Source organism: Canis aureus, chromosome 2, assembly GCF_053574225.1.
Source record: "Canis aureus isolate CA01 chromosome 2, VMU_Caureus_v.1.0, whole genome shotgun sequence".
NCBI classification, from domain to species: Eukaryota; Metazoa; Chordata; class Mammalia; order Carnivora; family Canidae; genus Canis; species Canis aureus.
In genome coordinates, this window is record NC_135612.1 from 66,518,765 (window position 1) to 66,540,032 (window position 21,268).

Sequence of the window (21,268 nt, forward strand, 5' to 3'; positions counted from 1 at the left end):
GAACTAAGTAAAAGCCTACCAGGACAGTAGGTGGAAGATGTGCCCACTATAAACTCACTAATGCCTTTAGAATGTAAGAGCAGGAGCTAGGGGCTGGCTGGGCTGAGGTGGAGGGGTTGGTGAAAGGTCAGACCCAATTCTATAGCCCAATGCTGCCCAAAAGACCTTTCTAAGATGATAGAAATGTTCTGATCTACACTTTCTTTTCTTTTTTTTTTAATAATAAATTTATTTTTTATTGGTGTTCAATTTGCCAACATACAGAATAACACCCAGTGCTCATCCCGTCAAGTGTCCCCCTCAGTGCCCAGCACCCATTCACCCCCACCCCCCACCCCCCGCCCTCCTCCGCCTTCTTGAGGTGTAACTTATACACAAAAAACTATATATTTTTAATTTGTACAATTTGATAAGTTTGGATGTGTGTAAACACTCATGATACCATCACCACAATCCAGGTATTAAAATGTCCAACACCTCCAAAAGTTAGCTGGGTCTCTTGTTTTCTTTTCCCTCCCTTCCTTCCTTCCTTCTCCTTCCTTCCTTCCTTCCTTCCTTCCTTCCTTCCTTCCTTCCTTCCTTCCTTCCTTTCTCGTCTTTGTCTTCACCTTCATATTTATTTTGGAGCAAGAATACTCAAGAGGAGATCTACTCTTTTAACAAGATTTTAAGAACATAAGAATGTAAAGTTAGCTACAGACACTATGCTGTGCAGCAGATCTCTAGAACTTATTGGCCTTACATAATTAAAGCTTTGTATCCAATGAGCAGCATTGCTTCATTTCTCCTTTCCCATAGCCTCTGACAACCACCACTCTACTCCTTGTTTCTATGAGTTTGACCATTTTAAATATCTTATATAAGTGGAGTAGTATTTGTCCTTCTGTGGTTGGCTTATTTCACTTCACTAATATCCTTCAGCTTCATCTATTTTGACATAAATGGTAGGAGTTCCTACATTTATACAGTCTGAATAATATTCCATTGTATTTATACACCACATTTTCTCTTTTCATTCATCTGCAGAAGGATATTTGTGTTGTTTCCATATTTGGGTTATTGTAGCCACTGGTCACATGTGATACTATAGATAGATAGATAGATAGATAGATAGATAGATAGATAGATAGATATAGATACTAGATATTTGAAATAAGACTGGTGTGACTAAGGAACTGGATTTTTTATTGTATTGAATTTTGATTAATTTTATTTAAATTTAAATAGCCATATGTCTGTTTCAGCACTGTACTCAACTTTCTGGACTCCAGAGACCAAAGGTAGCAAAGATGTAGTGCTCAGTCAAGGGGGAGGATAACATCAATCCTGGCACCAAAGGTTGGGACTCATTTCAGTCACAGAAAGTAGGGAGATGCCAAGTGGCATAGAGCTCTTAGAGCACTCATGAAAAATAAAATTGCTATCAAAAAGTATATTTCCCTACTGTAGTGACACTTATTGTTACCTCTTTTATCTAGTCCCTATATATACCAAATTGACAAATGAAAACAAAAAAGCAAATCCATCAGATCGATCCTACAGATCAGTCTGGAAGGAAGGAATGGGAGACATTAGGTCATCCAGCCTAGTCTTCTGATTGAGCTAGAAGTGAAAAAACCTGGAGCTCATATAAAGAAAGTGACCAGCAGTGTAGGTTATAACTTCGTGCCTCTAAACTGCCAGCCAATGTGTTTTCTCTCGTCTCCAACTTCAAATGCCAAGAATGGAGCATCACATAGACAGGTATGTGATGTCTTTGACAGAAGAACTGTCAGTTCCCAATAGTAAATAAGTTGACCTTATGGAATCTAAGGGTATTAAATGAGAGAGGAAAATAACTAAAAAAAAAAAAGAGAGAGGTAAGATTTAATTGGATTTAAAAATAAAAGCAAAAGTCCAGGACATCTATTTAGGATATGTTCATTCATATTTTCATCAAGATTTGAGGAGATACCAAATCAATAAAGAAAGAAAGGTGATTATGAATTAGAGTGCTTTAAACCTAACATATTTTAGAAAGTTAAGACAGATTATTTTTGAATTGAAGAAAAAAGTAATGGAGACACTGGGTAGAATTGGTTTCTACAAGAAAAGTAAATATATCAGGATTTGAGAAGTTGACAAGAATCCACCAAAATCCTAGAGGAGAACACAGGCAACACCCTTTTTGAACTTGGCCATAGCAACTTCTTGCAAGATACATCCATGAAGGCAAGGGAAATAAAAGTAAAAATGAACTATTGGGACTTCATCAAGATAAAAAGTTTCTGCACAGCAAAAGAAACAGTCAACAAAACTAAAAGACAATCTACAGAATAGGAGAAGATATTTGCAAATGACCTATCAGATAAAGGGCTAGTATCCAAGATCTATAAAGAACTTATTAAACTCAACACCCAAGAAACAATCCAATCATGAAATGGGCAAAAGACATGAACAGAAACCTCACAGAGGAACACATACACAAGGCCAACATGCACATGAGAAAATGCTCCACATCACTTGCCATCAGGGAAATACAAATCAAAACCACAAGGAGATACCACCTCACACCAGTGAGAATGGGGAAAACTAACAAGACAGGAAACCACAAATGTTGGAGAGGATGCGGAGAAAAGGGAACCCTCTTGCACTGTTGGTGGGAATGTGAACTGGTACAGCCACTCTGGAAAACTGTGTGGAGGTTCCTCAAAGAGTTAAAAATAGACCTGCCCTACGACCCAGCAATTGCACTGCTGGGGATTTACCCCAAAGATACAGATGCAGTGAAACAGCAGGGCACCTGTACCCCAATGTCTATAGCAGCAATGTTCACAATAGCCAAACTGTGGAAGGAGCCTCGGTGTCCATCGAAAGATGAATGGATAAAGAAGATGTGGTCTATGTATACAATGGAATATTCCTCAGCCACTAGAAATGAATACCCACCATTTGCTTCAATGTGGATGGAACTGGAGGGCATTATGCTGCGTGAAGTAAGTCAATCGGAGAAGGACCATTATTATATGGTTTCACTCATATAGGAAATATAACAAATAGTGAAAGGGATTATAGGGGAAAGGAGAGAAAATGAGTGGGAAAAAATTAGAGAAGGTGACAAAACATGAGAGACTCCTAACTCTGGGAAACGAACAAGGGATAGTGGAAGGGAAGTTGGGTGGGGGCATGGGGTGACTGGGTGACAGGCACTGAGGGGTTAGTTGACAGGATGCACACTGGGTGTTATACTATATGTTGGCAAATCAAACTCCAATAGAAAATATACAAAAAAAATACTTGTATCACTCAAGGAAAATAATAGAAATATGACAAAAGAGAAAATAAATGATATGTAGGATCAGATAAGAAATGAAAGAAATAATAAAATAAGATTGAATAATTAATGTTCAAATCACAAAGTCTTACCCATGAAATGAATGTTATGAGGCTCATAGCTGGAATACTTGGCATATAGCTTTGTGACATCCATAATGAAAAAGGAAAGGAAGGGACCCCTGGGTGGCTCAGGGTGAGCGTCTGCCTTCGGCTCAGGGTGTGATTCCGAGATCTGGGACGTAGTCCTGCATCAGGCTCCCTGCATCAGGGAGCTTGCTTCTCCCTCTGCTTATGTCTCTGCCTCTGTGTGTGCGTGTCTCTCATGAATAAATAAATAAATCTTAAAAAAAAAAGAAAAAGAAAAAGAGAGGAAACAGAATTTGCAATTTAAGCAGGAAGTAAAATGAGACTATACCTATAGTGGCCAAAAGTTTTCTGTTTCCACTTCATTTCTCCACAGTACTACACGGGACAAGGCCACTCAGGTGGTTCAAACATGACATAACCCATATAAACACTTTTATTTCCTCCCAATGCAGTTAGAATAAATTGCAAACTCATTACATATTTTCAAAGAAAGAAATTCAAAGTCAGTATCTCCAGGTATTTTTATAGTGGATTTCCAACGCTTAAAGAATGGAGAAGTCATATGTTATTTAAATTATTCCAGATCTAAGTGTCTTATGAGGTAAACATAACTTTGTGAGCTTGCAAAAAAGAGTCCAGAAAACAAAATTCTAGTCCAATCCCACTTTTGAACACAGCAGTTCAAATTTATATACACACACAGACAGATTACAAAGAAAATCCATCATAGTATTTTCAGGAATAATGCCCATTATTTACTTGAGAAATAGTTTAATATTAAGAAATGAAGTGACAATTTTTTTTATAATTCTTGGCATGTAATAATAATAGCTCATGCTTAATGAGTACTTACTATATGTCAGGTGCTATTCTAAATATTTATTTATTTATTTATTTATTTATTTATTTATTTATTTATTTATTATAGTCACAGAGAGAGAGAGAGAGAGAGAGGCAGAGACACAGGCGGAGGGAGAAGCAGGCTCCATGCACCGGGAGCCCGATGTGGGATTCGATCCCGGGTCCCCAGGATCGCGCCCTGGGCCAAAGGCAGGCGCTAAACTGCTGCGCCACCCAGGGATCCCTCTAAATGTTTTTTTTTTTTTTTTTTTTTAAGATTTATTTATTTATTCATGAGAGACACAGAGAAAGAGGCAGAGACATAGGCAGGAGGATAAGCAGGCTCCCCATGGGGAGCCTGATGTGGGACTTGATCCTGGGATCTCAGGATCACTCCCTAAGCCGAAGGCAGACGCTCAACCTGAGCCACCCAGACATCACTCTAAAAGTTATTAAATCCTCATAACGCCCTTTTGAGGTCAGTGTTATTGTCCCCATTTTATAGAAAATGGAGACACAAAAAGGTAAGAATTTTGTCCGAAGCCACACGGATAGTAAAGTCGGAGGCAGGATGTGATTACAGGCAGCCTACCCCTGATCTCGGGGTTCTTAACCGTCGTGCTGCCCAGCAGGCATATGGTAAATATTTGTTGACCTACATTTTATTATTTCTGCTAAGAGTAGCTCTTGCTGTGTGCCACTTGCCCTCTGCTTAAGGTAATTTTAAAAAATAAAATGGGATCCCTGGGTGGCGCAGTGGTTTAGCGCCTGCCTTTGGCCCAGGGCGCGATCCTGGAGACCCGGGATCGAATCCCACGTCGGGCTCCTGGTGCATGGAGCCTGCTTCTCCCTCTGCCTATGTCTCTGCCTCTCTCTCTCTCTCTCTGTGTGTGACTATCATAAATAAATAAACATTAAAAAAAAGATTTATTAAAAAAATAAAATAAAATAAAATAAAATAAAATAAAATAAATTATTGTGACTCACAGTTTTCAGTGGGTTGACTGGGCAAGGCGCCCTTGGGGTCTAACGTGCAGTTCCAGTGAGATGCTAGCTGAAGGTGTGGTTGCTCTGGATACTCAGAGGCTTATTTGCGATGTGTCAGAGGCCCCAATACTTCTCAGCCTCTGCACTAGGCTTGGGCTTCTTGGAGCATGGTGGTCTACAGGTAGCTGCACTTATTCAATAGCCATTAACTTCCTAGAGGCAAGAATTGGAAGCTTCTAGGCCAACTGATGGCATCCCAAGTGGACACAGCATCATTTCCACCATGTCCTATGGGACAAGCAGTCACAGGCTCCCTCTGGATTCAAGAGGACATAGGAAACAGCTCACCGGCGGGTGGGGAGTGGCAGTGGTACATGATAGGAGAGCAGGGCTGACCTGCCACAATTACTATTTGTGTTTAATAATGCAAAAGCTAAGCACTATACAATGATCCTCAGTGAAAAGGCTTCTTCCTTCCATAGTTGTCTTCATCTTTCTGGTTTTCCCCAGCTACCTCCAACTGGTAACCACTTTCATTGCTTTGTTAATGTGTCCTTCCAGGTCCTTCTTGGAAATATAACCAAAAGCAAATGTATATCCTTCTCCTTCTGGTTTACAAAAGGGAGCAGACTGTATACACCAGTTACCACCTTATATCTTGGAGAACTGTCTGTATTAATATGCACTAAAAGAGAAAAGAGATGGAAGGAAAGGAGGGAGGAGAAAGAAGAGGGAGGACGGAAGAAGATAGAATTAGAGACTACATACCAACAAAAACACCAGGAGCAGACACTACATTATTAGTAGAGGTTATCTCTCCAAGAAGAGATTAATGCTATTTCTTTCTCTTTTCTGCATTTTCTGAATTTACTATAATGAATATAGGTTATGTTTGTGATAAAAACGTTTTCAATACCAAAACCACATCATTCAATTTTTATGCTGCTCTGTATTTTGTTCTTGTCGTTATTGTTTGTCTATTTTTGAGAAATTGACCTCTGACCATGGTATAATAGAAAAAGAAGACTGATACGGCTTTCTTTGGGAATTTCTCAAATATACCTGCATGATCTTATACAAGTGTACTGTGTCAATTCCCTTTTCCTGCAACCTGACCTTCTATTGAATCCATGATGTTACCTTATTATCCTGAATATAATTGTTATGTACCTACCATGTACAAGGCAAGGCACTATGCTATGTGTTCTGGGTTTTGGAGATGATAAAGAAGAACACATATATACCTATCTGGGCTATAATTTGATAAGTGTCATATTTGCAAGCCTAATTTGGGATCACAAAAACAAAGACCTATTAATCTTTCTGATAGGAATAGGAATTCAGGGCACAGCTTCTATAGTGGGTGCTATTTGAGCTGGATCATCAAAAACCCATTTTTGAAAAAAGGTAGGATAAGGCAGTCTGAGTAGGAGCTGTGGTTGCTGCTAGGGAGCTTGATGAAGCACCTTTGTGGGTAAAGTGGTAGCAGGTGACACTGCAAATACAGACCCAGATCCAAGGACAGAAGGGCTTGAAGCCAAATTGAGAAGTTGCAAGTTCTGCCCTTGAGCACAGGAGGGACAGCCAAGAAAGGAGGGTGACCATGTGCCAGGCACCAGATCTGTCTTTCCTTTGATCCAGGTGCCTTTTGCGCAAGACACAGTGAATTAATATTTGTTCTTGTAACAGGTACTTTCTGAGTTCAAGGAAATAAATCCTTGAGGGGTTTTATTTCATTTACACTCTCAGCAATCTCAAAAGAAGACATTGTGTCCCTCTGAGGTTTCAGTGGAGGTGAAAATACAGAGATTAGGCTGGGTTTAAAACTCTCTCGAGACTCCTCTTGGTGTCACTGATGGATAAAATCCTCTTTGCCTCCAAATAATAAAATAAAAAACAAATATTCACACTGAATGGTACTTCTTCGTCCTCCTTCTTCCCATGGCTAAGAGCTCTGAGAAACTAGGCAGGTCACCAGGGCACTCAGGCCCATGTGTGGTCCATTCTAGACGCTCAAAGTAAGTTAATTGTCATGCTGTGGCAAAGCAGAACCAAGACACACATCTCCAAAGGACTAATCTGCAGAAATTAGTCTTGCACCAGCTTTGGCTTCCTGTTGGTACTCATGGGTATCTCTAGCAGGAGGAAAACCAGACAGTGGGTGCACAGAGCACAGAATAGTAAACTGTGAGAGCTGGTACAGCATTTAAGTAGAGAGGCCCAAATTGTCAGATTCCTACTTTCCTCTGTTCACTAGAAGCCATTTTTCCCTGAAGGCTGGCAGGGAGGGAGAGGAGGCTTGCCAAGGCCAGCCAATAGGAGACCATCTGGGAAGATTGGCCTGTTGCAAGTATATGTTTCATTTACATCCTTCAGGACTCACTAGGGAGATAAGGGACTTAGAAAGTGTGTGAGCTCCTCATAGTTAGAGGGACTCCCTCTGAGATTTCACAGGCTCATTCAATGCCTCAACCTGCAGGTTACTGCTCAAATAAGAAGCCTCCCTTAATTCTTCAGCTGGAAATGCACCCCTGTATTTTCTGAATCAGCAAAGCACCTTGTTTTAAGGATCTTAGAACACTGGCAGGACAGAGAGAACACTGGTTTTTGACTCAGATGACCCTGGTTTTGATATCTTGCAGCGCCATGTGCTTGCTCCATGGCCTTGGAAATATATTTATTTATTTGAGTCCATAAGGCTTTTATCATTAAAGGGAAGGGACTACTGACTGCGGGATTGTTGTGAGAACGAACTGAAGTTCCATGTAAATGACTGCCTAGTTATTCTATAGAGAGAGTCCAAATGAAGACTTGGTCAGGCCTAAATTCAAAACCCCATTTCTTTTTTTAAGATTTTATTCATTCATGAGAGACACAGAGAGATTGAGAGAGGCAGAGACAAAGGCAGAGGGAGAAGCAGGCTCCATGCAGGGAGCCCGATGCGGGCCTCGATCCCGGGACTCCAGGATCATGCCCTGGGCGGAAGGAAGGTGGCAAACTGCTGAGCCACCCAGGGATCCCCCTCAAAACCTCATTTCTACCATGTAATCTCTTGGTAAGACTTTACGACAGTCTCTTAGCCTTTAGATATTTGAGTATCCTCTTTCTGAAAAATTACATTCATCCTGTATATTGGTTGTAAGAATTAGTGGAAATGTAGATAATATGCCTAGCACAGTTTCTGGTGTCTGGTAGATATCCAAATATGACCTCTTCTCTTTTTATTTCTTCTTTTTTTTTTTAATTTATTATTTATGATAGTCACAGAGAGAGAGAGGCAGAGACACAGGCAGAGGGAGAAGCGGGCTCCATGCACCGGGAGCCCGACGTGGGATTCGATCCTGGGTCTCCAGGATCGTGCCCTGGGCCAAAGGCAGGCGCCAAACCGCTGCGCCACCCAGGGATCCCTTTTTATTTCTTCTTGATGTTGCCTTGTCTCTCCCATTTTTCAGACAGTAAAGAGACCATAAAGATTCTTTGAAGGCTAAAAACATGCCTGTGTCCAGACACCTTTAATTTATTTATTGAATAACTAAAAGAAGATTTGCTAAATAATTTGGTTGGTGTCACTGGGGAATAAGAAGAATAAATCTATGGGTGGCTTTCTATTTTAGATTTCAGTTAAAATCCCCTGAGTGGCACAAGCCCAGCCTCCCAGGAGTCCTTGCCTCTGTCACCACTGTGTAGATACACTGGTCTCACTATGTCCAGAAGCAGCCAGCCCCTCCCAGCCTTGGGGCACTTGTGCACTTCCTTTGCCTGGGATATTTTCCCCATGAATTTCTACCTGGCTGTTTCCTTCTTGCCTTTTGAAAAATTCCTCATGTTGAAAGATTACTTCTTTGGGGAGCTTTTTCCAGGCCATGCTCTCAGAGTTAGCATTTTCTCCAATGCTTTTTTCTTCACTAATTTGTTTCTTTCATAGAATTTTCTAACAGCTAAATTATAGCAGAGTATGTTTTTGAGTTTTGTTGCCCAGAATCTTCTTGGTTCAGGATAATTTGATCCAAGCTTTTGAGATGCCAGGAGCTTCGGATGAAGCTGACTTCATCCCAGGGCTCCAGGATAGGATTGCATGACGTAGAAGAAACCAATCATTAAACTGTAGCCCTCTGCTCATGGTGATGGGTTCAAAGATCTCTCTCACTCTCAAATCAGAATACTGTAGCCAAATGAAACTCAATTCTGGGTCATAAAAAGTGATTGGAGAAGTAGCTTCCTCTTTCCTATGGACATAAATCAGAAAAGATATAGAGGCTGATGCTGGAGTAGTTATCTTACAGCAAAGAAAGAGAAAGGAGAATGTGTGTGTGTGTGTATCTTATATATGATTATCATTTAAATATCTGGCTCAATATAAACTCAAACTGGACCTAGTAACATAGTCTTCAGTTACATACTCAATATATAATTGACCCTGAACAATGCAGGGGTTAGGAGGGATACAGATCCCCTGTGTATTAAAAAAAAAAAAACCTCATGTATAACTTTGACTCCCCAAAAAGCTTAACTACTAATAGCCTTCTGTTGACTATGACTTTATATGATAATGTAAACAGTCGATTAACACATAGTTTGTATGTTATGTGCATTATATACTAAATTTTTACAATAAAATAAGCTGGAGAAAATAAAATGTTATTAAGAAGGCCATAGAGAAGAGAAAATACATTTATAATACTGTACTGATTTGTCAAAAAAATGTGCATGTAAGTAGGTCCACAGAGTTCAAAGTCATGTTGTTCATGAGTCAACTGTATTTCTTTTGCTTACCCAGTTTATCTGAGTTTTCTGGCCTGTTACAAAAATTATCAAGATAGAAACATTTATTTAGTATCTGTCTTTAACACTAACTAAATCTTCAGGAGTGAAGGAATTGGGTCTCTTTCCTTGTTGTATCACTCATGCCTAGTATAGTGGTATTTATAAAATAAGTTCTTTATAAATATTTTTGAACAGATAAACATGGTATAGTGCCAAGCTCCCAGGGGCCTCCTGTATTCTCCAGATGTGGTCTCACTCAGACTTTTGGAGTATTGAAAAGGCTTGGAAATGGTTGGGTTGTGTTTCATAATAGTGATAAGTGTGGAACATCCAGAATGCCAGCATTAGCTTGCAGATTTTTGTAAGAGTTTTGGTACCTGAGTAGACCTAAATGAAGGCTGTGTGTTGAGGCAGTTTCTGAGCATCCAGGGTAAGACACGAATGTTCAACTCAACAGAAGTCCTACCTTTCCCTGTTGCTAAAATCACTCTGGGACTGCTGAAACTGTCATGGAATCAGAATTTTCAAATTAAAATAAGCCCTAGGGATTCTTTAATCCTATTGTATGGATACAGAAAGATATGCCCAGATAGTTGAAGAATTGGTCATCCAGCTTACCATACATCACTCCAGACCACAATTCTTTGTTGCCTCCTCCTCTTTTCCTTCCCCTCTTTCTTTCATTTCAAATATCTTCACAGACGGCTTTCTCTTTTCCTGCCAGCCACGGTCTGTAATGTTGGCACTATACTTATGCAGACAAATATAACATGATCTCTGCCCTTAAGCATCTTATGATCTATTAGAAAATGGAGAACAGGCAAAGGACTTTCATAACAGCATGTGGTCATTATTGAAGGTTGTTGAATCCTGTTTGTAGGGCATTGTATCTAGTCGGCTGGCTGAGGTGGCTGAGTAATGGTGGTTGGTGGTCAAAGGAAGGTTATGGGGAACTTTGAAAAGGTAAAACATGAGCTGAGCCCTGAACGTTGTTTCAGGTGGAGGTCATCAAAACATTAAGATTGGCGTTACGGTGACTTTAAACATGGCAAGATATGCTTAATCGGATGGACAGTGATGAGAGATGAGATGGTAGAGGCACATGTAGGTTGCATGCGAATGGCCTTGCTGGTCATTCAGGAACCTTGAACATTATCACAGGGACAGCAAGTGTTTGAGAGATTATGAGCAGGGAAGAAGCATGGTGAAATGGGCATTAGAGAGTGACTGCTCTAACTGCCCAGATTGATGGGTGGATAGGACAGATGACAGGCAGAGAGTTAGGAGGCTGTGTCGGTAATCAGTGTGGGGGTGGGGGGCTGGTGAAGGCTGGCGGAGGTGTGACAACACAGACTGCTATGACAAGACACCCTGACACTCTGATGCTTCACTAGACTCCCTCCTCCCTCCTTCCCTCACCTTTAATGATTTCTGGATGTTCTGAAGTGGAACCTGGCAGATGGTATTTTAAGAAAAAATGACTTCACAGCCTCAGGTTCCGATCTGATTTATATATTTTTCTACCAGAAGGAGATGAGAATGCAGTACCTTCTTAGGTAATTAATGATTCAACATGGTGCCTTTGCAAAATGAAATTGAAGCGGCTGGAAGCCTCATTTGCAGCCATAAGAATTCAAAGGACACAAGAAGGCTGATTTGTGATTGTTGCTTTTCCTCAATAAAAATTAAACTGATTACAAAGAGCTGACAACGAGACAATGTCTTGCGGAAGTAATGTTTCTGACATTTCGCTGAGTGTTTACCACAAATATTCAAATTTATCATTCTTGACATTCTTTAGAAAAATGGAGATAAAATATTATTTTGGTCCTGCAATATTTGCTTGTATGCACATTTATATGCATGCATAATTGATGGAAAATTAAAAGATTTCTGAGCTCCCCTCATATTCATTTTTTAGATTAAGGACTCTGATGAGAAATCATAGAATTAAGCCCATAGAGCTTGTACTTTGGATATAAAAAGCATTTAAGGAGTCATATTTTCTGCAGAAAGAATGTGCCCATCATTAAAATCCTGGGATTCTTTTGTGAATTCAACTTTTGAAGAAGAATTATTAACAGAAATAATAGATAACATTCATATGACTTTTGTAAGCTTACAGGTACGATCTTAAGTCTTTCGATGGTCATTTGGATATTATTACTGTCCCATTTCATGATGAGACCAGAATTCTACTCCTTATTTGATATCAGACAAATTCCTAAGCACTTGAGCTTTAGTTTCCTTGTCTGTACATGGAACTAATCATTCTTGTGTCATGGGGCTAGTATCAGGATCACAGGGTCAAAATAAAACACAGCGCAGTGACTTATTAGTAGTGTGCATTGATATTATAACATCAATTCTATTACACTAGGCCATAGTTTAATTCTGACTTTCTTTTTCATTTCTGTTTTAATAATCTTGAAGTCATCCTAAATCAAATCATTCCGTTGTTATATAGGCTTTTCTTTTACAGTATGCTCTTTGGTTTTGTTTTTATTTTATCTTTATTCCATTCTGTCAACCATTGGCACTGTACACAGTTTTACAAAATTTCTTTAAGGCTGCTCACCTGGTCTTCGCCCCACCATCCTTTCCACTCATTTCATCCTTCACAATGACACTATGTGAATCTTTCAAAACATTGTCTTTGATTATATTAGTTTCCTGATAGATTTTTGTTGTTGGAAAAGACCCCGAATAGCCAGGGGAATACTGAAAAAGAAAACCAGAGCCGGGGGCATCACAACGCCAGATTTCAAGTTGTACTACAAAGCTGTGATCATCAAGACAGTGTGGTACTGGCACAAAAACAGACACATAGATCAATGGAACAGAAGAGAGAATCCATAAATGGATCCTCAACTCTATGGCCAACTAATATTAGACAAAGGAGGAAAGATTATCGATTGGAAAAAGGAAAGTCTCTTCAATAAATGGAACTGGGAAAATGGGACAGCCACATGCAGAAGAATGAAACTAGACCATTCTCTTACATAATATACAAAGATAAACTCAAAATGGATGAAAGATCTAAATGTGAGACAAGATTCCATCAAAATCCTAGAGGAGAACACAGGCAACACCCTTTTTGAACTTGGCCACAGCAACTTCTTGCAAGATACATCCATGAAGGCAAGGGAAACAAAAGCAAAAATTAACTATTGGGACTTAATCAAGATAAAAAGCTTCTGCACAGCAAAAGAAACAATCAACAAAACTAAAAGACAACCTACAGAATGGGAGAAAATATTTGCAAATGACCTATCAGATAAAGGGCTAGTATCCAAGATCTATAAAGAACTTATTAAACTCAACACCCAAATAGCAAACAATCCAATAATGAAATGGGCAAAAGACATGAACATAAATTTCACAGAGGAAGACATAGACATGGCCAACAAGCACGTGAGAAAATGCTCTGCATCACTGGCCATCAGGGAAATATAAATCAAAACCATCATGAGATACCACCTCACACCAGTGAGAATGGGGAATATTAACAAGACAGGAAACAACAAATGTTGGAGAGGATGTGGAGAAAGGGGACCCGTCTTGCACTGTTGGTGGGAATGTGAACTGGTGCAGCCACTGTGGAAAACTGTGTGGAGGCTCCTCAAAGAGTTAAAAATAGTTCCACCCTATGACCCAACAATTGCACTGCTGGGAATTTACCCCAAAGATACAGATGTAGTAAAAAGCTGAGAAACCTGCACCCCAATGTTTATAGCAGCAATGTCCACAATAACCAAAATGCGGAAGGTGTCTTGGTGTCCATCAAAAGATGAATGGATAAAGATGTGGTCTATGTATAGAATGGAATATTACTCAGCCATTAGAAACGACCAATACCCACCATTTGCTTCGACGTGGATGGAACTGGAGGGTATTACGCTGAGTGAAGTAAGTCAATCCAAGAAGGACAAACATTATACGGTTTCACTCATAAAGGGAATATAAAAAATAGTTAAAGGGATTATGGGGGAAAGGAGAGAAAATGAATGGGAAAAATTAGAGAGGGTGACAAAACATGAGAGACTCCTAACTCTGGGAAACGAACAAGGGGTAGTGGAAGGGGAGGTGGGCAGGGGGATGGGGTGACTGGATGACAGGCACTGCGGGGGGCAATTTACGGGATGAATACTGGGTGTTATACTATATATTGACAAATAGAACTCCAATATATATATATATATGTAAATTTTGTTGTCTACAAAATTGAGAACATATTCCATCCCTGACATCAAGGACTCCTGTATCCAGTTACCTTCTAATTTCTCCCTAAATGCTTTTCATGAGTGCTAAAACAATAGCTTTCACTGATGTAATGTTTTATAATTTATAAAGTGTCTGTGGATGCCCATGACATTCGATACAAAAACATTAATTTCTTCTGTCATAGCTTTCAGAGACATGTTTAATTGTATTACATTGGAGATGTTATGGTGTTGCCTAATGGAAAAATACATTTTATCTCAGATTCTTGCAAACAAAATGATTATTTATAAATAGAGTACACACCTGTTGAGATGGCTAAAATTAAAGAAAAAACCTGACAATTCCAAATGTTGTTAAAGATTAGAAGCTACTAGATCACTCATACATTTCTTGCTAAGAATGCAAAATGATACAACTATCCTGAAAAACAGTTTGGCAGTGTTAATAAAGTTAAGAATACATTTCTTATATGGCCTAACAATTCCACTTCTGAGTATTAACCAAAAGTAGTGAACAGTTTTGTATACAAACCTTGCTACAAATGTTCAGCTTCATCTATAAAAACTAAAAACAACATTTTAATTTGTAATGGACAAAACCTGGAAAGAAACAACCTTAATGTCCTGCAGAAGGTGAAATGTTAAACAATTTCTGATATATCCATACAATGAAATATTACTCAGCAATGAAAAGGAGCAAATTATTGATTCATGCAACTGCTGGATGGCTCTTAAGCACAATGAATGGAATAAAAAAACAACCAATTTAAAATGTGGCAGAGTGCCTGGGTGGCCCAGTTGTTTAAGCATCTATCTTTCACTCAGGTCATGATCCTGGGGTCCTGGGATGGAGTCCTGCATCGGGCTCCCTTCTCAGTGGGGACCCTGCTTCTCCCTCACCCTCTGTCCCTAACCCTGGTCTCTCTCATGTTCTCTCTCCCTCAAAAAAATAAATGAAATCTTTAAATAAAATGAAATATTGCATACTGTATGATTTTGCTTATTTAACCTTCTCAACGTGACAAAATTAGAGAGGTGGAGAACAGATGAATGGTTGTTAGGGGTTAGAGGGAGGGTATAACAATTAAAGAAGGAGAATTAGGGATTTCCTTTGTGGTGATGGAATAGTCCTATATCTCAATTGTGCTGGTGGTTTTACAAAACTAAACAGTTTACAAAATATCAGAGCCGCACACACATACACAGACACAAATGCAGAAATGAGTGTATATGGAAGCTGGTGAATTCTGAATTTGGTCTGTAGTTTGGTTATTATTATGGTGTGAATGGTTACCATAGCAAACGAAGATGTTATCACTGGAGGAAACTGAATGAAGAGGATATGGGAATTTTCTTTATGCTTTTTGCATGTCTTAAGTCAGCCTAAAATAATGTCAAAATCAAAAAAAAAGTTTTTTAAAATGTGAGAGAAGTAAGAGAGGTAGTAAAAATATTTCCAAAGCCATAACAAAGATTAAAAAAGCAAATTATACAGACAGACTTTAGATACAAAACTGTCTGACTGGGGATGCCTGGTAGGCTTAATCGGTTAAGCATTCACCTTCAGCTCAGGTCATGATCCCAGGGTCCTAGGATGGAGCCTCACGTCAACCTCCTTGCTCAGTGGGGAGCCTGCTTCTCCCTCTCCCTCTGCCTGCTGCTCCCCCTGCTTGTTCTCTCTCTCTCTCTGAAATGAATAAATAAAATCTTTAAAAACAAGCAAAGGAACAAATAAACAAAAAATGCCTGACCAGCACAGTTGAGGGCTATAACATCATCTTCCTTTTCATTAACAGCAACAGTCAGCATGTTGAAGAGAAGCAGAGTCTTTTAAATTTAATTAATTAATTAATTTTGGAGTCCAACTGATACTCAGTCTTTGAAGTCTGTATTTTAGGCAAATTCTTAAGTCTAGTCTAAAAACTTTCTAAAGTAAAAAGCACCTGTGTCCACACAAATAATATTTAACGTGTGACCCAAAATAGAAACCAATCTGGAAAAAGCCCAGGTGACTACTACAAAGATTATTTGTGAGCTGATTTAGAAGTCTTGGTCTCGGATCTGTTTTCAAAGTCTTGAAATGTTAGAGAGGGAAAAAAAAAAAAAAAACACATCACACTCACAATGACACAAAGCAAGTTGGTTCAATAACCTGAATAAACCTAGCCTTTACTGGGGTGATAGATGTTATAGATTATTTTTTAAATCCTCTTACAAAGAAGAAACTGAAGGCTATAAGGACACACTATATCCTCTAGAATTTGCAGTATGTAGCTTGGTACTATAATCCATGTAGAAGCAGAGATTCTTATTCCAAAGGATGAGTTTAATCTCAGTGGTTTCTTTTGCATTTATTCATTAATTTATCCTTTCATTTTTTGACCAATATTAATTGCTTCTTTATTATGTGCCATGAGCTATGCCAGTAGCTGGGCTACAACAATGAACAAGAAAGTGAGACTTCATGAAACCGTTATAGCAAGGGAAATGTTACCCAATAATTAAAACAATAATTAAAATTGTGACATGTACAACACAAGAAATAGGCATGATGTTATAAAAACAACAGGAATACTGATCAATTCTGGAGTTAGTGATAGCTTCTTAAAACCAGTTTCTTCTACCTCATTTCAGATTGTTGTGGAAAGACAGCAGAGATCCAATGGGGTAGATATAGTATGGAAGGAGTGTCTCCACCCCCGTCATGATACCGGATAAGAGGGATCCATGAAAGGGGTAGTAAGGGCAGGAGGGTGGAGGCTGCTCATCAGGAATCAGGCCAGGCAGTTTCACTTAGAAATACAGAGAGACAGGTTGCTAGTTCCTGGGAAGTTTGTGAAGTTTGTTACTTAGCTGGTCATGAGTAACACTCAATTCCCTGATGAGGAGAGAAAACTAGGGATCCAGCAGAGTTGATGGTCGAAAACACAGCAGACATCAGCAAACTGAGCAGGGAACAGGTGTGGAGTCTCAGGAAGCTGGTGTCTGAACTGGAAAATATTATAGAAGGAAAAACGTCCTCCCTAAGGTTGAGTTTGAAACCTATAGGTTAACATTAGCTAGTACTCATGCCATTCTCAACATTGAGTAATACCCCGGCCTCCTGCCTAATTTCTTCATCCTTTTCCTCCATCTATAGCCAGTGCTTAATCCTAACATGTGGCAGGAAAAGCTGAAACTGTATGAACTCTTTTGGCCAGCTTTTGAAGGTCAGTTTGATAACTGACTACTTCCTCATAGACCTTAAAGGAAACTGGTCCTTCCAGTGTGATCTTGTTTGCCAAGGAATAAAAACAAGTTCCCCAAAGGGGATTAAATGGCAACAGTCTCTATGACACTTACAAATGACCTTTCTGACCATTTCTGAACCACCTTTACTCAGCAGACTATAGTTTGTTTGTCTATGCAGGACACCAAGAACAGGGCTCATTAAGATGGCACCAAAACTATCTTCATCTTTCCTTTATTAAAATCCGCATAATGTTTTCTCTGCAAAGGTGTGAATCCAGATGCCATCAATAGCTCTGATATCTGAGAATTACCACAATAAGCATGTAGGTCAATGTCCCCCACCCCACCATGAACTATGTCATATATGATTAAACTAAACTTCCAAGTGATATAAACATAGGGAAAACACATGTCAAAGAGTGTTAGTAGAGGAAGTTACTGCCAGGAGGGGTGAAAAGGGACAGTTTCAAAATGGAGGTGGCAAATGAATGAAGCATTAAAGCATTGGTAGTGTAGAGGCCATGCAGTTGCATTACTCAGAGCTTCTTTCAAGAGAATCTGCCACAAGAATCAGGTGGATTGAGAGCCTCCTGCTGCCATACCTTATTTTTTAATCCATATAGTATCCACCTGAGGCTACGATTCCCAGCCAATGACTGAACATAATGGGACTATTGAGCCAGGCTATTTCTCCCCACTGTGAGACCCCTCTATGAGCAACTTTGTTCCCAGACTCCCCTTGACCTTACTAAAACTTTCTCAGAATTGCAATGCAGTCTCAGGCTTCTTATACCTTATCTTCTTTCCTTCCTTCTTCCCTTTCATGGGTGCAAGAGCTACATCATAGTCTGAAGGCTCTTTCCACTTTTATGCACATGTTTATCCTTCACAGGTGTTTCTGAAGAGGGATTTATTTCCCCAGTAAATCTCTTTTACATCCAATCCTGTCTTGGTGTCTGCTTCATAAAGGTTCTGATTCAGGTAGGGTTTTTGAGTGACTGATCTGATTAATGGATGGCTTAATCAACATGATCACAGCTTTGCTTAATTTAGTGGACAGACACATACCCAAGTTTCAGTCATGTGTGGGACCTCCCTTGGTTCCTTAAGAATTGAAGTTGAAAAAACATCTAGACCTATAATAGCACTCCAGCTGGTCTGAAGGGTTAACGTGCTTCAAGGAAGCACACTTCTTGCCTGCTGACTTAAGGTCCTTGATCTGTAACAGAACTCATTTATTTACTTCCTTGAGAATTGCAGACCACTGGCCCTGGGGAATGAAGGACCAGAACTTCCCTAGGCCACAGAAGCCATCAAGTCTGTTTGAAGCTGCCTTAGCCTTCTGATTAGCTCAGCAATATTTTAGCAAAATGTTTTTCTTTTTTGAGGTCACACAATCACTTTACTGACCTTCCTTTGTGCATCTGTAGGCCCTGCTCTCCTTTGCAGAAAGAACAGAGTACTCTTGTACAACCTCTGGGTACCAAGGAACCAGACCTTCTTGCACAACACCCCACCCCCACCCCCTAATCCCAGGCACCAAGGAACTAGAACTTCTTATACAACTTCTGAGCACCAAGATAACTTCGTAGCTGACATCATGGATTATGCATGTAAACAAGAAATGTCACAGACCACTGTACTCCCTTAACTGATTAAACCCCTTTTAAAAATCTGTGGGCCAAGCAGAAACCTGGGAGTTGGCCTTTGGACAAGAGTCTGCCTTATCCCCAGGGAGGCAGCCTCCTGAATAAAGTTTATATCCCCTTCCAATCAAAACTCATCTCTTGATTTTTGGCCTTTGAGCCATGGGCCACTGAACTTGGGTTTCAGTAACAGAATATGCCAAGTAATAAAAGAGCAGCTACACTGAAATCACCTTGTGTTCTGTCTGGGTGGTGGCTCTTGAGGTGGCCTCGCTTACACTCAGATTTCCCTCAGACCCTCTCAACCCCAACCCATCAAACTAAAGGAGCAAAATCTGCCTCCTTTCTCTACAGACAGTTATAAATTTTCAGACCTTTATCCTTTCAGGCTTGTTATCTTAGGTATGGAACCTCAGGAGACATTATCTTGGCTTCCCATCAACCTATTCATTAATTCAATAAATCCCACCTGAGAACTCATAGAAGCAATAGTTATTTAAGGGTAGTGAAAGAGAGTAGACTTTGGAGCCCAAATGCCTGTGTTAAGAGAAAGACAAAGACTTTATGATTTCACTTATATGTGGAATTTAAGAAACAAAACAGATGAATATAGGGGAAAGGAAGGGAAAATAAAATAAGATGAAAATAGAGAGAGGGGCAAACTATAAGAGATGCTGAACTCTAGGAAACAAACTGAGGATTGCTGGAGGAGGGTGAAGAGAAGGTGACTTGATGATAGGCATGAAGGAGGGAACTTGAGGTATCGAGCACTGAGTGTTATATGCAACCAACCAATCACTAAATTCTACCCCTGAAACTAAGAAACAAAAACAAACAAAACAAAACAAAACAAAAAACCCACAAAACAAAACAAGAAAAAAACAAAACAACTCAAAAACAAAACAACTCAGGGGATCCCTGGGTGGCGCAGCGGTTTGGTGCCTGCCTGCCTTTGGCCCAGGGCGCGATCCTGGAGACCCGGGATCGAATCCCACATCGGGCTCCCGGTGCATGGAGCCTGCTTCTCCCTCTGCCTGTGTCTCTGCCTCTCTCTCTCTCTGTGACTATCATAAATAAATTAAAATTTAAAAAAAAACAAAACAAAACAACTCAGCCTTACCATTTCAATCAACAGGTTAAATTCTCTGTGACTCAGTTTCCTCATCTATAAAAAAGAATAATAAATTACCTGTCCTATGGAGTTATGATAAGAATATAAAATATAATACGAACAGACATTTAGAACAGAATCTGCTACATGTATAGAAAGTATTCATAAAAATGATTATTAGTATTTCTATGTACCATAACCTGTGCCAGGATTTGGAAATGCAAAAGTTAGTAAAAGAGACAGTTCATGCCCTCAAGGAACTTTTGTTTTAGTGGAAGAGGCAAACAAAACAAACAAACAAAACTCCAGAACAAAAAAACTTAAGGAAATTAAATACTTTTTAAATTCAAAATTATATATTTTGGCATGGTATTAAGTTCTGTAATGGGAAAGGGGTACTGGGCTGATTTGGTACTGCATAATTTGGGGCATCAGAGACAGCCTTTCCCCTGGGGAAGAACATATCAGGAGGAGACAAAAGCATGTGCCAAAACCCTGTGGCAGAAAGAGGCTTAGAGTGTTGGAAAATGAAAGGGAAAAAAAGAGCAAGATGTCTCAACAAATAAATGCATCCTAGAAATCTATGCTAACACATATTCTAGACATATTCTAGGCTGGCTCCTCAACACCACCTGCACGTTGTGGCCTGGCTCCCTGCTGAGGTTTAATATTATTAGAATCCACCTGGCCTTTTATATATGGCAGCCCCATCTTTAACCGCATATTATACTCAGGTAGTTTTTACATTAATTGCTTTAACCATTTCCTGTGTATGAGACAACGGCTACTCCATGCTTGTCCCTGTGTTTATCCAACCCATCACTCTGAGAAGCATCTGACTTAGAAGATAACAGCATAAACTCTGGATCTATTTTCCAAAATTCACACCATCACTTGACTTGGGCTGGCTACTTTACCTACTTGTGCTACCTACCTGTGCTTCAGATTACTCATCTGTAAAATAGGGATTAAAAACATCTTCCAATCTATAAGGCTATTATAAGTATTTGACGGCTTAGCATAAATAAAATAGTCCTATACTTGACAGTCGGTCGATGCTAGCC

The 21,268-nt window shown here is 39.6% G+C and overlaps 1 protein-coding gene and 1 long non-coding RNA gene across 4 annotated transcripts in view; both read left to right on the top strand.

The window, feature by feature from the left end:
• The window catches only part of LOC144301100 (uncharacterized), a 217,777-nt gene extending 210,193 nt beyond the window's left edge, over nt 1–7,584 (top strand). For all 3 annotated transcript variants that reach the window (XM_077877714.1, XM_077877702.1, XM_077877722.1), the window contains one exon: nt 5,791–7,584. The gene's annotated coding sequence lies outside the window, so the exon portion shown is untranslated. The remainder of the gene's footprint in view (nt 1–5,790) is intronic.
• Nucleotides 7,585–18,344: 10,760 nt separating this feature from the next.
• Nucleotides 18,345–19,000, top strand: LOC144290873 (uncharacterized). Its single transcript, XR_013358367.1, has 2 exons — nt 18,345–18,428; nt 18,878–19,000. It is a non-coding gene; the product is annotated as an uncharacterized LOC144290873 (long non-coding RNA).
• The last annotated feature ends 2,268 nt before the right edge of the window (nt 19,001–21,268 follow it).